Genomic DNA, 14,116 nt, shown 5'->3' with positions numbered 1-14,116 from the left:
TTGCTCAAATAAACAGCGAACCTGGTTTCAATAAACAGATAAAGCAACACCTCACGGCACAACGCCTCTCCCCTATTGGACCTAGATAGTTTTTGTGTATCAAATCAAATCAAATCAAATTTTATTAGTCACATACACATGGTTAGCAGATGTTAATGCGAGTGTAGCGAAATGCTTGTGCTTCTAGTTCCGACAATGCAGTAATAACCAACAAGTAATCTAACCTAACAATTCCACAACTACTACCTTACACACACACAAGTGTAAAGGGATAAAGAATATGTACATAAAGATATATGAATGAGTGGTGGTACAGAACGGCATGGCAGATGCAGTAGATGGTATAGAGTACGGTATATACATATGAGATGAGTACTGTAGGGTATGTAAACATAAAGTGGCATAGTTTAAAGTGGCTAATGATACATGTATTACATAAAGATGGCAAGATGCAGTGGATGATATACAGTACAGTATATACATATACATATGAGATGAGTAATGTAGGGTATGTAAACATTATATTAAGTGGCATTGTTTAAAGTGGCTAGTGATAGATTTTTACATAATTTCCATCAATTCCCATTATTAAAGTGGCTGGAGTTGAGTCAGTATGTTGGCAGCGGCCACTAAATGTTAGTGGTGGCTGTTTAACAGTCTGATGGCCTTGAGATAGAAGCTGTTTTTCAGTCTCTTGGTCCCTGCTTTGATGCACCTGTACTCACCTCGCCTTCTGGATGATAGCGGGGTGAACAGGCAGTGGCTCGGGTGGTTGTTGTCCTTGATGATCTTTATGGCCTTTCTGTGACATCGGGTGGTGTAGGTGTCCTGGAGGGCAGGTAGTTTGCCCCCGGTGATGCGTTGTGCAGACCTCACTACCCTCTGGAGAGCCTTACGGTTGTGGGCGGAGCAGTTGCCGTACCAGGCGGTGATACAGCCCGACAGGATGCTCTCGATTGTGCATCTGTAGAAGTTTGTGAGTGCTTTTGGTGACAAGCCGAATTTCTTCAGCCTCCTGAGGTTGAAGAGGCGCTGCTGCGCCTTCTTCACCACGCTGTCTGTGTGGGTGGACCAATTCAGTTTGTCCGTGATGTGTACACCGAGGAACTTAAAACTTTCCACCTTCTCCACTACTGTCCCGTCGATGTGGATAGGGGGGTGCTCCCTCTGCTGTTTCCTGAAGTCCACAATCATTTCCTTTGTTTTGTTGACGTTGAGTGTGAGGTTATTTTCCTGACACCACACTCCGAGGGCCCTCACCTCCTCCCTGTAGGCCGTCTCGTCGTTGTTGGTAATCAAGCCTACCACTGTAGTGTCGTCCGCAAACTTGATGATTGAGTTGGAGGCGTGCATGGCCACGCAGTCGTGGGTGAACAGGGAGTACAGGAGAGGGCTCCGAACGCACCCTTGTGGGGCCCCAGTGTTGAGGATCAGCGGGGTGGAGATGTTGTTACCTACCCTCACCACCTGGGGGCGGCCCGTCAGGAAGTCCAGGACCCAGTTGCACAGGGCGGGGTCGAGACCCAGGGTCTCGAGCTTGATGACGAGTTTGGAGGGTACTATGGTGTTAAATGCTGAGCTGTAGTCGATGAACAGCATTCTCACATAGGTATTCCTCTTGTCCAGATGGGTTAGGGCAGTGTGCAGTGTGGTTGCGATTGCGTCGTCTGTGGACCTATTGTGTCGGTAAGCAAATTGGAGTGGGTCTAGGGTGTCAGGTAGGGTGGAGGTGATATGGTCCTTGACTAGTCTCTCAAAGCACTTCATGATGACGGAAGTGAGTGCTACGGGGCGGTAGTCGTTTAGGTCAGTTACCTTAGCTTTCTTGGGAACAGGAACAATGGTGGCCCTCTTGAAGCATGTGGGAACAGCAGACTGGGATAAGGATTGATTGAATATGTCCTTAAACACACCAGCCAGCTGGTCTGCGCATGCTCTGAGGACGCGGCTGGGAATGTCGTCTGGGCCTGCAGCCTTGCGAGGGTTAACACGTTTAAATGTTTTACTCACCTCGGCTGCAGTGAAGGAGAGCCCACAGGTTTTGGTAGCGGGCCGTGTCAGTGGCACTGTATTGTCCTCAAAGCGAGCAAAAAAGTTATTTAGTCTGTCTGGGAGCAAGACATCCTGGTCCGCGACGGGGCTGGTTTTCTTTTTGTAATCCGTGATTGACTGTAGACCCTGTGTCTGAGCTGTTGAATTGCGACTCTACTTTGTCTCTATACTGGGACTTAGCTTGTTTGATTGCCTTGCGGAGGGAATAGCTACACTGTTTGTATTCGGTCATGTTTCCGGTCACCTTGCCCTGGTTAAAAGCAGTGGTTCGCGCTTTCTGATTTATAAAATGGTGGGAAATCAATCAAATAAATAATGTAAACATACACTTTTTTTTTTTTATTATTCGAGTGCCCGATTCTGTCAGACAGGTTCCATCATGGCTGCACTGCAAATCTCACCCTGTTCTCTAAATAGTGCACTACTTTGGATCAGGGCCCATAGGGTACATGATACCATGTACCCTACATGATCTCTCACCTGGGTCGTTGAAGGGGACCAAGATGTAGACTGAGGGCTCGTCTGGCTTTCCTCTCTTGGTGTCTATGATGAACGATGTCGTCTCCCTTACTGCTGCGATGTCGTTCGACATGCTGCCGGTGGTGTCGATCACAAAACATAAAGCTCTAGATCCATTCTTAGAGATCCCCATCATCCTGAGAGAGTGAGAGAAAGAGGGAGGGCGAGAAATAGAGCGAGAGATGGAGAGAGAGAAAGAGAAGGAATCTCATTATGTGTTGTGCAGTGCAAAAGTTGTTGCACATGTGCAGCAGGGGCCGAGGCAGATAAATGTGCTTGAAGAAAAGGACTAGTGCTAGGATGGACTGTAAGTTAGGGTCAGGACTTGTTGGTCGATGGGCCCTGGCTATCCCACGAAGGGTGGAGGTTCCGGAGGAGGCCGGCATGTGCCAACGGACCCAGAAGGAGGAAGGCGGAATGCTGGCCACCAGGGGGTGGCTTGGAGGTTGCACACTTGCCACAGGAGAGGAACCCGAAGGGCATGGCACGATGGTCACTGGAGAGGAAAGGCCCGGGTGTGGCATGCTGACCACTGGAGAGGGAAGGCCCGGAGGTGGCACGATGGTCACTGGAGAGGGAAGGCCCGGGTGTGGCATGCTGACCACTGGAGAGGGAAGGCCTGGAGGTGGCACAATGGTCACTGGAGAGGGAAGGCCCGGAGGTGGCACGATGGTCACTGGAGAGGGAAGGCCCGGAGGTGGCACGCTGACCACTGGAGAGGGAAGGCCCGGAGGTGGCACGATGGTCACTGGAGAGGGAAGGCCCGGAGGTGGCACGATGGTCACTGGAGAGGAAAGGCCCGGGTGTGGCATGCTGACCACTGGAGAGGGAAGGCCCGGAGGTGGCACGATGATCACTGGAGAGGGAAGGCCCGGAGGTGGCACGATGGTCACTGGAGAGGGAAGGCCCGGAGGTGGCACGATGGTCACTGGAGAGGGAAGGCCCGGAGGTGGCACGATGGTCACTGGAGAGGGAAGGCCCGGAGGTGGCACGATGGTCACTGGAGAGGGAAGGCCCGGAGGTGGCACGATGGTCACTGGAGAGGGAAGGCCCGGAGGTGGCACGCTGTCTTATCTGGCTCGAAGGGCCATGAAGAAAATAACTAGCCACGGGTGGACTGTAAAGTTCCGTTCAGGCCTGTTAATACCGCTATGGTACATCGGTCAGGATGTTAGAGGAATGAGCAGGAATGTAATACTTGATCGTTTTCAGATCATCGTTTTCAGACGTGTCACCCATTTCCTGTTTTCTGGAAAGCGCGAGAAGGAGCCTGGGATTGCCTTCTGGAAAGCTGTCGTTATAGACCACTAATATCTCCGGCTTTGATTTTATTTGATAAATGTGACAATATCATCGTAAAGTATGTTTTTTCAATATAGTTTTATTAGATTATTGAAATTTATTCGGGACGTTAGGCGTGTTGCGTTGTGTGCCTTTGTTCAGGAAGGAGAGCTTCGCGCTACTTTGCTAGCATTCCGTGCTAATTGACTGGAGAAGAGGACGTTCTAAAACCAAACAACGATTGTTCACGACAAAGGACCCCTTGTACAACATTCTGATGGAAGATCATCAAAAGTAGGACCCATTTTATGATGCTATTTCATATATCTGTCGAACTTGTGTACTATTAGTTTTGCGCCCAGGTTTTGGGCACTCTCTCGCCATAACGTAAGCCTTATGTCGTAATGAAGTTATTTTTAGAATTCTAACACAGCGATTGCATTAAGAACTAGTGTATCTATACACCATGTATTTTTCAGAAATGTTTTATGATGAGTATTTAGGTATTTCACGTTGGTGTCTGTAATTACTCTGGCTGCTTCGGTGCTTTTTGTGACGGTAGCTGTGATGGTAGCTGCAATGTAAAACTGATTTATACCTGAAATATGCAATTTTTTTGAGCAAAACATAGATTTATTGTATAACATGTTATAAGACTGTCATCTGATGAAGTTGTTTCTTGGTTAGTTTGGTTGGTTCTAGGTTAGTTTGGTTGGTTTTGTGCATGCTACCTGTGCTGTGAAAAATGTCTGTGCTTTTTTCTATTTGGAGGTGAGCTAACATAAATATACGTGGTGTTTTCCCTGTAAAACATTTAAAAAATCGGACATGTTGGCTGGATTCACAAGATGTGTATCTTTCATTAGCTGTATTGGACTTGTTAATGTGTGAAAGTTAAATATTTAAAAAAATATATCTTTTGAATTTCGCGCCCTGCACTTGAAGTGGCTGTTGTCATAAGTGTACCGGCACCGCCCTGCAGCCATAAGAAGTTAAACTACGAACGGGACATTAACTGGCTGGTTATATGATGCGTCGGCAGGAGAGAACAGCGGCGTCTGGTAAGACAAGGGGCGGCGGTCAATATATTTTTGTAAACAACAGCTGGTGCACGATATCTAAGGAAGTCTCGAGCTATTGCTCGCCTGAGGTAGAGTATCTCATGATAAGTTGTAGACCACACTACCTACCAAGAGAGTTTTCATCTGTATTCTTTGTAGCTGCTTTACATACCACCATAGCTGGCACTAAGATAACATTGAATGAGCTGTATTCCGCCATAAGCAAACAAGAAAATGCTCACCCAGAGGTGACGCTCCTAGTAGCCGGGGACTTTAATGCAGGGAAACTTAAATCCGTTTTACCAAATTTCTATCAGCATGTTAAATGTGCAACCAGAGGAAAAAGAACTCTGGACCACCTATGCTCCACACACAAAGATGCATACAAAGCTCCCCCTCGCCCTCCATTTGGCAAATCTGACCATAGTTCTATCCTTCTGATTCCTGCTTACAAGCAAAAATTAAAGCAGGAAGCACCAGTGACTAGATCAATAAAAAAGTGGTCAGATGAAGCAGATGCTAAGCTACAGGACTGTTTTGCTAGCACAGACTGGAATATGTTCTGGGATTCCTCCGATGGCATTGAGGAGTACACCACATCAGTCATTGGCTTCATCAATAAGTGCATCGATGACGTCGTCCCCACAGTGACCGTACGTACATACCCCAACCAGAAGCAATGGATTACAGGCAGCATCCGCACTGAGCTAAAGGCTAGAGCTGTCGCTTTCAAGGAGCGGGACTCTAACCCGTAAGCTTATAAGAAATCCCGCTATGCCCTCCTGCTCTGCACCTGCTCTGACTTTCGTCGGATGTGGCAGGGCTTGCAAACCATTACAGACTACAAAGAGAAGCACAGCCGAGAGCTGCCCAGTGACATGAGCCTACCAGATGAGCTAAACTACTTCGATGCTTGCTTCGAGGAAAATAACACTGACACATTCATGAGAGCACCAGCTGTTCCGGAAGACTGTGTGATCACGCTCTCCGCAGCCGATGTGGGTAAGACCTTTAAACAGGTCAACATTCACAAGGCCGCAGGGCCAGACGGATAACCAGGATGTGTACTGCGAAAATGCGCTGACCAACTGGCAAGTGTTTTCACTGACATTTTCAACCTCTCCCTGTCCGAGTCTGTAATACCAATATGTTTTAAGCAGACCACCATAGTCCCTGTGCCCAAGACCACTAAAGTAACCTACCTAAATGACTACCGACCCGTAGCACTCACGTCTGATGGCATGAAGTGCTTTGAAAGGCTGGTCATGGCTCACATCAACATCATCCCAGAAACCCTAGAACCACTCCAATTTGCATACCACCCCAACAGATCCATAGATGATGCAATCTATTGTACTCCACACTGCCCTTTCCCACCTGGACAAAAGGAACACTTATGTGAGAATGCTATTCATTGACTACAGCTCAGCGCTCAACACCATAGTGCCCTCAAAGCTCATCAATAAGCTAAGGACCCTGGGACTAAACACCTCCCTCTGCAACTGGATCCTGGACTTCCTGACGGGCCGCCCCCAGGTGGTGAGGGTAGGTAACAACACATCCACCACGCTGATCCTCAACACAGGGGCCCCTCAGGGGTGCGTGCTCAGTCCCCTCCTGTACTCCCTGTTCACTCATGACTGCACGACCAGGCACGACTCCAACACCATCATTAAATTTGCAGATGACACAACAGTTGTATGCTTGATCACCAAAAACAACGAGAGCCTATAGGGAGAAGGTCAGAGACCTGGCCATGTGGTGCCAGGACAACAACCTCTCCCTCAACGTGATCAAGACAAAGATGATGATTGTGGACTACAGGAAAAAGAGGACCGAGTACGCCCCCATTCTCATCGATGGGGCTGGTGTCCACATCACCAAGTTCCTTGGTGTCCACATCACCAAACTATCATGGTCCAAGCACACCAAGACAGTCGTGAAGAGGGCACGACAAAACCTATTCCCCCTCAGGAGACTAAAATGATTTGGCATGGGTCCTTCGATCCTCAAAAGGTTCTACAGCTGCACCATCGAGAGCATCCTGGCTGGTTGCATCACTGCCTGGTATGGCAACTGCTCGGCCTCCGACCGGAGAGCCAAGTCTAGGTCCAAGAGGCTTCTAAACAGCTTCTACCCCCAAGCCATAAGACTCCTGAACGTCTAGTCAAATGGCTACCCAGACTATTTGCAGTGCCCCCCCACTCTTTACACCACTGCTACACTCTGTCATCATCTATGCATAGTCAAGTCACTTCAATAACTCTACCTACATGTGCATACTACCTCAACTAACCGGTGCCCGCGTACATTGACTCCGTATTGGTACCCCCCTGTATATAGTCTCGCTATTGTTATTTTACTGCTGCTCTTAAATTACTTGTTACTTTTATCTCTTATTCTTATCCATATTTGTTTTAAACTTCATTGTTGGGTAGGTGCTCGTAAGTAAGCATTTCACTGTAAGGTCTACACCTGTTGTATTCGCGGCATGTGACTAATATAATTTGATTTGATAAATATGACTTAAATAATATATAAATATATTTCCATTACATTTATGGGGGGTCAATTAAGGAAGACCTTCTCTTCCGCAAACCACTGGAAACCAGGACAACATGAGGATATTTTTAAAGTACTGTACAGCTTTGTGACATCAAATGGACTTTGGTGGTCAAGATGTGTTGGTATATGTACTGATGGCGCAAAAGCCATGACAGGGAGACATAGTGGAGTGGTAACGCGTGTGCAAGCTGTTGCTCCCGACCCAACTGCATTATCCACCGAGAGGCTCTTGCTGCCAAGGGAATGCCTGACAGCTTGAAAGACATTTTGGACAATACAGTGAAAATGGTTAACTTTGTTAAAACAAGGCCCCTGAACTCTCGTGTATTTTCTGCATATATTATGATATGGGCAGCGACCATGTAACGCTTTTATAACATATAGAAGTGCACTGGTTATCAAGGGGCAAAGTATTGACACGTATTTTTTTTAAATTGAGAGACGAGCTAAAGTTTTCTTTACTGACCATCATTTTCACTTGTCCGCTTGCATAATGACGAGTTCCTCATACGACTGGCCTATCTGGGTGATGTTTTTTCTTGCCTGAATGATCTGAATCTATGAGTACAGGCACTCTCCGTAACTATATTCAATGTGCGAGACAAAATTGAGGCTATGACTAAGAAGTTGGAGCTCTATTCTGTCTGCATTAACAAGGACAACACACAGGTCTTTCCATCATTGTAGGATATTTTGTGTGCAAATGAACAAGCTTACGGACAATGTCAAACCTGATATAGCGAAGCACCTGAGTGAGCTGGTTACGCAATTACTTTCCCGAAATGGACAACTTCAAACAACTGGATTCGCTATCCCTTTAACCTCTTGACGCTAGGGGTCAGATTTTTTATAATTTTTTAAATAACGTTCCCAAGGTAAACTGACTATTTCTCAGGTCCAGATCGTAGAATATGCATATAATTTACAGATTAGGATAGAAAACACTCCAAAGTTTCCAAAACTGTCAAAAATATTGTCTGTGAGTATAACAAAACTGATTCTGCAGGCAAAAACCTGAGGAAATCTAACCCGGAAGTGATTCTTTTTTTTTCTTCTGTGTTTCCTGGCCCGTCTTTCTTCCATTTAAAGGGCTATCAACCAGATTCCTTTTCCAATAGCTTCCTCAGGCTGTGACCAGGCTTTAGACATAGTTTCAGGCTTTTATTTAGAAAAATGAGCGATTTTTCAAAACTAGTCAGGTGTCCTCTGATTAGTTCCTGCGCGCGAGAGGGGTAGCTCTCCATTTTCTTTCTCTCTTTTATTGAATAGGTTACGGTCCGGTTGAAGTATTATCGATTATGTTTGTTAAAAACAACCTGAGGATTGATTATAAAAAACATTTGACATGTTTCTACAAACATTACGGATACTTTTTGGAATTTTCGTCGAGCGGAACGAGGCTTTGGTTTTCTGAACATAACGCGCAACCCAAATGGCGTTTCTTTGTTATAAAAGTAATATTTATCAAACAAAAAGAACATTTGTTGTGTAACTGGGAGTCTCGTGAGTGCAAACATCCGAAGATTATCAAAGGTAAGCGATTAATTTTATTGCTTTTCTGACTTTCGTGACCATGCTAATTTGGGGCTAGCTGTTAAGACACTGATGCCCTTTGCAACCACGTAAATATGTAAGAGTGGATTCTCGGTCCTCACTAGCATGAAAACTAAATACAGGCACAGACTGTGTGTGGAAAATGATTTAAGATGGAAACTCTCTCCAATACAACCCAACATTGCAAAGTTGTGTGCATCCTTTCAAGCACACCCTTCTCATTAGCCTGTGGTGAGTTATTCACAATTTTTGATGAACAAATAAGGTTTTATATGTAAGATGGCTAAATAAAGAGCAAAATTATTGATTATAATTATTTGTGCCCTGGTCCTATAAGAGCTCTTTGCCACTTCCCACGAGCCGGGTCGTGACAAAAACTCACTCATTCTTATGTTTAATAAATGTATCATATACACTATATGTATGTGATACTATATGTATGTGTGTGGCAGGCTTACAATGAAGGCAAAAAACATTTGAGAGTGCGCTGACCCTGGTGCTAGAGGGGGTACGCAGCTGGAGGTTGAATGTTTGAAGGGGTACGGGACTATAAAAAGTTTGGGAACCACTGCTCTGGAGTAATGAATCACACTTCACCATCTGGCAGTCGGACGGACAAATCTGGGTTTGGCGGATGCCAGGAGAACGCTACCTGCCCGAATGCATAGTGCCTACTGTAAAGTTTGGTGGAGGAGGCACAATGGTCTGGGGCTGTTTTTCAGGGTTTGGGCTAATCCCCTTAATTCCAGTGAAGGGAACTCGTAACGCTACAGCATACAATGAAATTCAGAAATGGTTTGTCTAGATCAGTGCGGAAGAACTTGACTGGCCTACACAAAGCTCTGACCTCAACCCCATCGAATGCCTTTGGGATGAATTGGAACGCCGACTGGGAGCCAGGCCTAATCATCCAACATCAGCGTCCGACTTCACTAATGCTCTTATCCACATACACTACATGGCCAAAAGTATCTCCAAGGGCTTACAAGTCACAACTCAACACATCACTCCTACCAACCTACAGGCCTTACAAGCCACACCTCCTTCCAACCCTAGTCCTTTTGTTCATGGTCCTTCGAGCCGGATGCCATGACTCTTCACAGCAGTGCTTATATGATTAAGTACAATTCCCCACCGTAGGAAGTCTATGTCCCCGGCAGCCCCTCTGATGTCCTCCAGCAGCTGACTGGTTGCAGCCACAGCCACCTTTGCAGCTGCAGTGTGCCAGTTGCCGTGGCTGGACTCAAGCGAGTCCTTGTTGATCCCACCTGTAGGCTCCTGCCCGCTTGTCTGGTCCAATGAGCCCCCATGGCTGCACTTCCCTGCCAACCGATAGAGACTATCAGGACAATACAACTGGTCACTTACAACTGCAGTCAGGATCTTGTATGTTATTACATTGAGGTTTCTTCTCCGTCAGTCAGTATGCTACTTGCTTAGTCCTACAGATGTCGTATCTTAATTTGATCATCTTGTTGTTGCAGGAATTTTCCATGCAAACTTGTAGAGTTTTCATGATTTAAAAAAGCTTCTAAAGTTTGTAATTTCCAATTTAGACTTGATTTACCCCAATGTAATCCCTACAAAAAAAAATCTATTAATTATAATACACATAATAATTCACATTTCCTGTTTCTGCAGGATTATTTTCCTGCTGTGAGAAACCGGGTCAAATTAAGATAAGGCATCTTTAGGTCTATTTTGTAAGTGTTTTAGCTAACTTCTCATTTTGCTGTTGAGGAGCTGTATAAAGCACATTCGACCAAAGCACATAGAGACATGGAACTAGGTTGGTATGCTCTTGCTATGCTACATCCGGTTAATTCACAGTGTAAACCTTATTCAAATCAGATTAGTGACTGACTCTACCTTTTGGTTTGGTGGAAAAAAGAGGTTCAAGGCCAAAATATCCCGAGGTCAGCTTCTTGTCTCTGATGATGTTTTCTAGGATGTTGTTCTGGCAGTCTTTCCCGACACAGCTCCGACATGTGGGCGTGTCCTTATCTGGTGGATAGAGGTTTCAACATATACACTACATCCTGGTACTTTGCTACACAACAACTTTGCTACACAACCATTACATCACCTTTACTAGGGCAATATGTTGTGACTGCATAAGGCACCATTACATCACCTTTACTAGGGCAATATGTTGTGACTGCATAAGGCACCATTACATCACCTTTACTAGGGCAATATGTTGTGACTGCATAAGGCACCATTACATCACCTTTACAAAGGCAATATGTTGTGACTGCATAAGGCACCATTACATCACCTTTACTAGGGCAATATGTTGTGACTGCATAAGGCACCATTACATCACCTTTACTAAGGCAATATGTTGTGACTGCATAAGGCACCATTACATCACCTTTACTAGGGCAATATGTTGTGACTGCATAAGGCACCATTACATCACCTTTACTAGGGCAATATGTTGTGACTGCATAAGGCACCATTACATCACCTTTACTAGGGCAATATGTTGTGACTGCATAAGGCACCATTACATCACCTTTACTAGGGCAATATTGTGACGTTGGTATAAAGGGATCGGGAGACAGGCGCAGGAATGCGTAATAGGGGTTTTTATTACCCAAATTACAGCGTGCCGTGTAAAGGCACGGGGACGAAGACCAAACAAACGCGCAACAAAAACACAGGGTTGAGACCGAAACAAAAAAGCGAGAAGTACCTTGAATAAAAACACAATCTCACAATGACTATCACACGGGACGACACCCGTAATCATTTGCGCAATACATGCGACACGAAAAGCCAAAACAACACAACATAGGTACTCACACGACCAACAAACATTGTAACAATAATCGACAGGATAATGGTGAACAAAGGGCACACGTATACAATTACTAATCAAATGGGAAAATAGGACCAGGTCTACGTAATGACGGTTCCGGAGGGATCCGTGACAAATAAGTTGTGACTACATATGGCACCATTACGTCACCTTTACTAGGGAAATATGTTGTGTAAGGCAATATTTGACCCACGTCCTGTTGTTTCTGTATAATGAGTAACAGACATAACATAACATAACCTCTATTTTGGCAGCCACCAATTCAGGACAAAGAAACTCTAACAATTGGCATGTGGCTGTTCTCTCAGCAGTATAGTGCACTGGTCTGTATCAGTTTGTTGTCCTGAGTTGAGTCAACACGTTCTGCATCTATCTTGGCCTCCTCTGCACCCTAGTCCCTTTGGTAATCACCTACCGACAAAACTGTTGAATGTGTAAGGAACGTTGGCGAACCTGAATGTTACACCCCTTGTCTCTTCAGAGGAACATCAACCTGCATGTTTCAGATGGCAAATAGCCATCTTTAAACTCATTCAGCCATCTTCAAACCACTCCTGCTCTCTAACACACACCCAGACGCACATACTCGCAATACCTGCAACTGGGCAGAGCAGCCTAGTGGTTAGAGCGTTGGACTAATAACCGAAAGGTTGCAAGTTTGAATCCCCGAGCTGACAAGGTACAAATCTGTCATAATGCCCCTGAACGAGGCACCAATTCACATAACCTCCATTGTGTTGAATGTGTAAGGAACGTTAACGAACCTGAATGTTACACCCCTTGTCAACCTACATGCTTTAGTTGGCAAATAGCCATCTTCAAACTACTCCCCCTCTTTAACACAAACCCAGACGAACGCTCTCGCAATACCTGCAACAGGACCGATGTCCGACACGTCTGATCTGATAAGACTGGAATGGGGAAATCTGTTGCCCAGTTCTATCCAGTTACTGTGACTGTAGAAGTCCTGAAAATATAAGAATGATAAGTTGTTTTAAATAGTGTTATGACAAATGCCATGTTATTGATTTATTAATGAGAATAAACAGTTTAACAAGCCTCTTAAGGATTATTTTCAACTTTTTCCTAAAATGACATAACCAAATGTTATTAGTTTATTAATGAGAAAACTGTTTTTAAATGATTTTAGCAAAACTAATATTTCAGCTAAAGCACTCTCTCTTGTCTTGTGGAGTAAGGAGATAATGAGAAGCATCTAAATCACCTGCAAGGTGTGTAAAATGTCTCCCAGCTTCTGTCTTGCTGCCTCAAAGTTCCCTTGCTTGATGCTGGCTTTGACAGAGCTCACGCCATCTGTGATGAGTTTCCGTCCCTCCACAAACCTCTCCCCATCAAAGTGGTACTCTTCATTGAACAGGTGACGGTAGTCAACTCCTGCATTTCTCCAGGTGACGTCTGATATGGCACTCTGGAAACTCTTAGCTGACCCCGATGAGGAGCAGGCTAGAGCCAGAGACTCTGCAGTCAGTGGTCCGGGCTACACACACACACACACACACACACACACACACACACACACACACACACACACACACACACACACACACACACACACACACACACACACACACACACACACTGTATTCTACTATATACTGTACTACAGTACAAAACATAACACCAATACTTGCTTTACTATAACAAAAGTATAAATATAAAACAGCGATTGTACATGAGTCTGATGATGATTGCAGTTCCTACCGCTTCCACTGGATGTCAACAGTCTTTAGAAATTGGTTGAGGTTATTCCTTTGTGTAATAAAGAAGTACGGCCATCTTGAACGAGGGTCACTCGAAGTGTCCTGTTTGTTAGAAGCGCGTGACCAGAAAGCTAGCTACAGTTGGTTTTAATCCTGTATTGAACACAGACCATCCCGTCTTCAATTTTATCGATTATTTACATAAAAAAATACCTAAAGTTGTATTACAAAAGTAGTTAGACATTTTTTGGCAAAGTTTACAGGTAACCTTTGAGATATTTTGTAGTCGCGTTTCACGAACCGGTGTTTTTCTGGATCAAACGCGCCAAATAAATGGACATTTTGGATATATATCGACGGAATTAATCAAACAAAAGGACCATTTGTGATGTTTATGGGACATATTGGAGTGCCAACAACAGAAGCTCGTCAAAGGTAAGGCATGAATTATATTTTTATTTCTGCGTTTTGTGTCGCGCCTGCAGGGTTGAAATATGCTTCTCTCTCTTTGTTTACAATGGTGCTGTCCTCAGATAATA

General features: G+C 45.0%; 1 long non-coding RNA gene and 1 pseudogene across 1 annotated transcript in view; both read right to left on the bottom strand.

Moving 5' to 3' along the window:
• The window catches only part of LOC139537918 (uncharacterized), a 42,013-nt gene that overhangs the window by 12,827 nt on the left and 15,070 nt on the right, over window positions 1–14,116 (bottom strand). The gene's annotated exons all lie outside the window — the stretch shown is intronic.
• LOC139537999 (von Willebrand factor A domain-containing protein 7-like) overlaps window positions 1–14,116 on the bottom strand; it is a 29,527-nt pseudogene that overhangs the window by 6,229 nt on the left and 9,182 nt on the right.

Source organism: Salvelinus alpinus, chromosome 13 (genome assembly GCF_045679555.1).
Source record: "Salvelinus alpinus chromosome 13, SLU_Salpinus.1, whole genome shotgun sequence".
Taxonomy (NCBI): Eukaryota; Metazoa; Chordata; class Actinopteri; order Salmoniformes; family Salmonidae; genus Salvelinus; species Salvelinus alpinus.
This window is presented reverse-complemented; position numbering and strand designations above follow the sequence as displayed.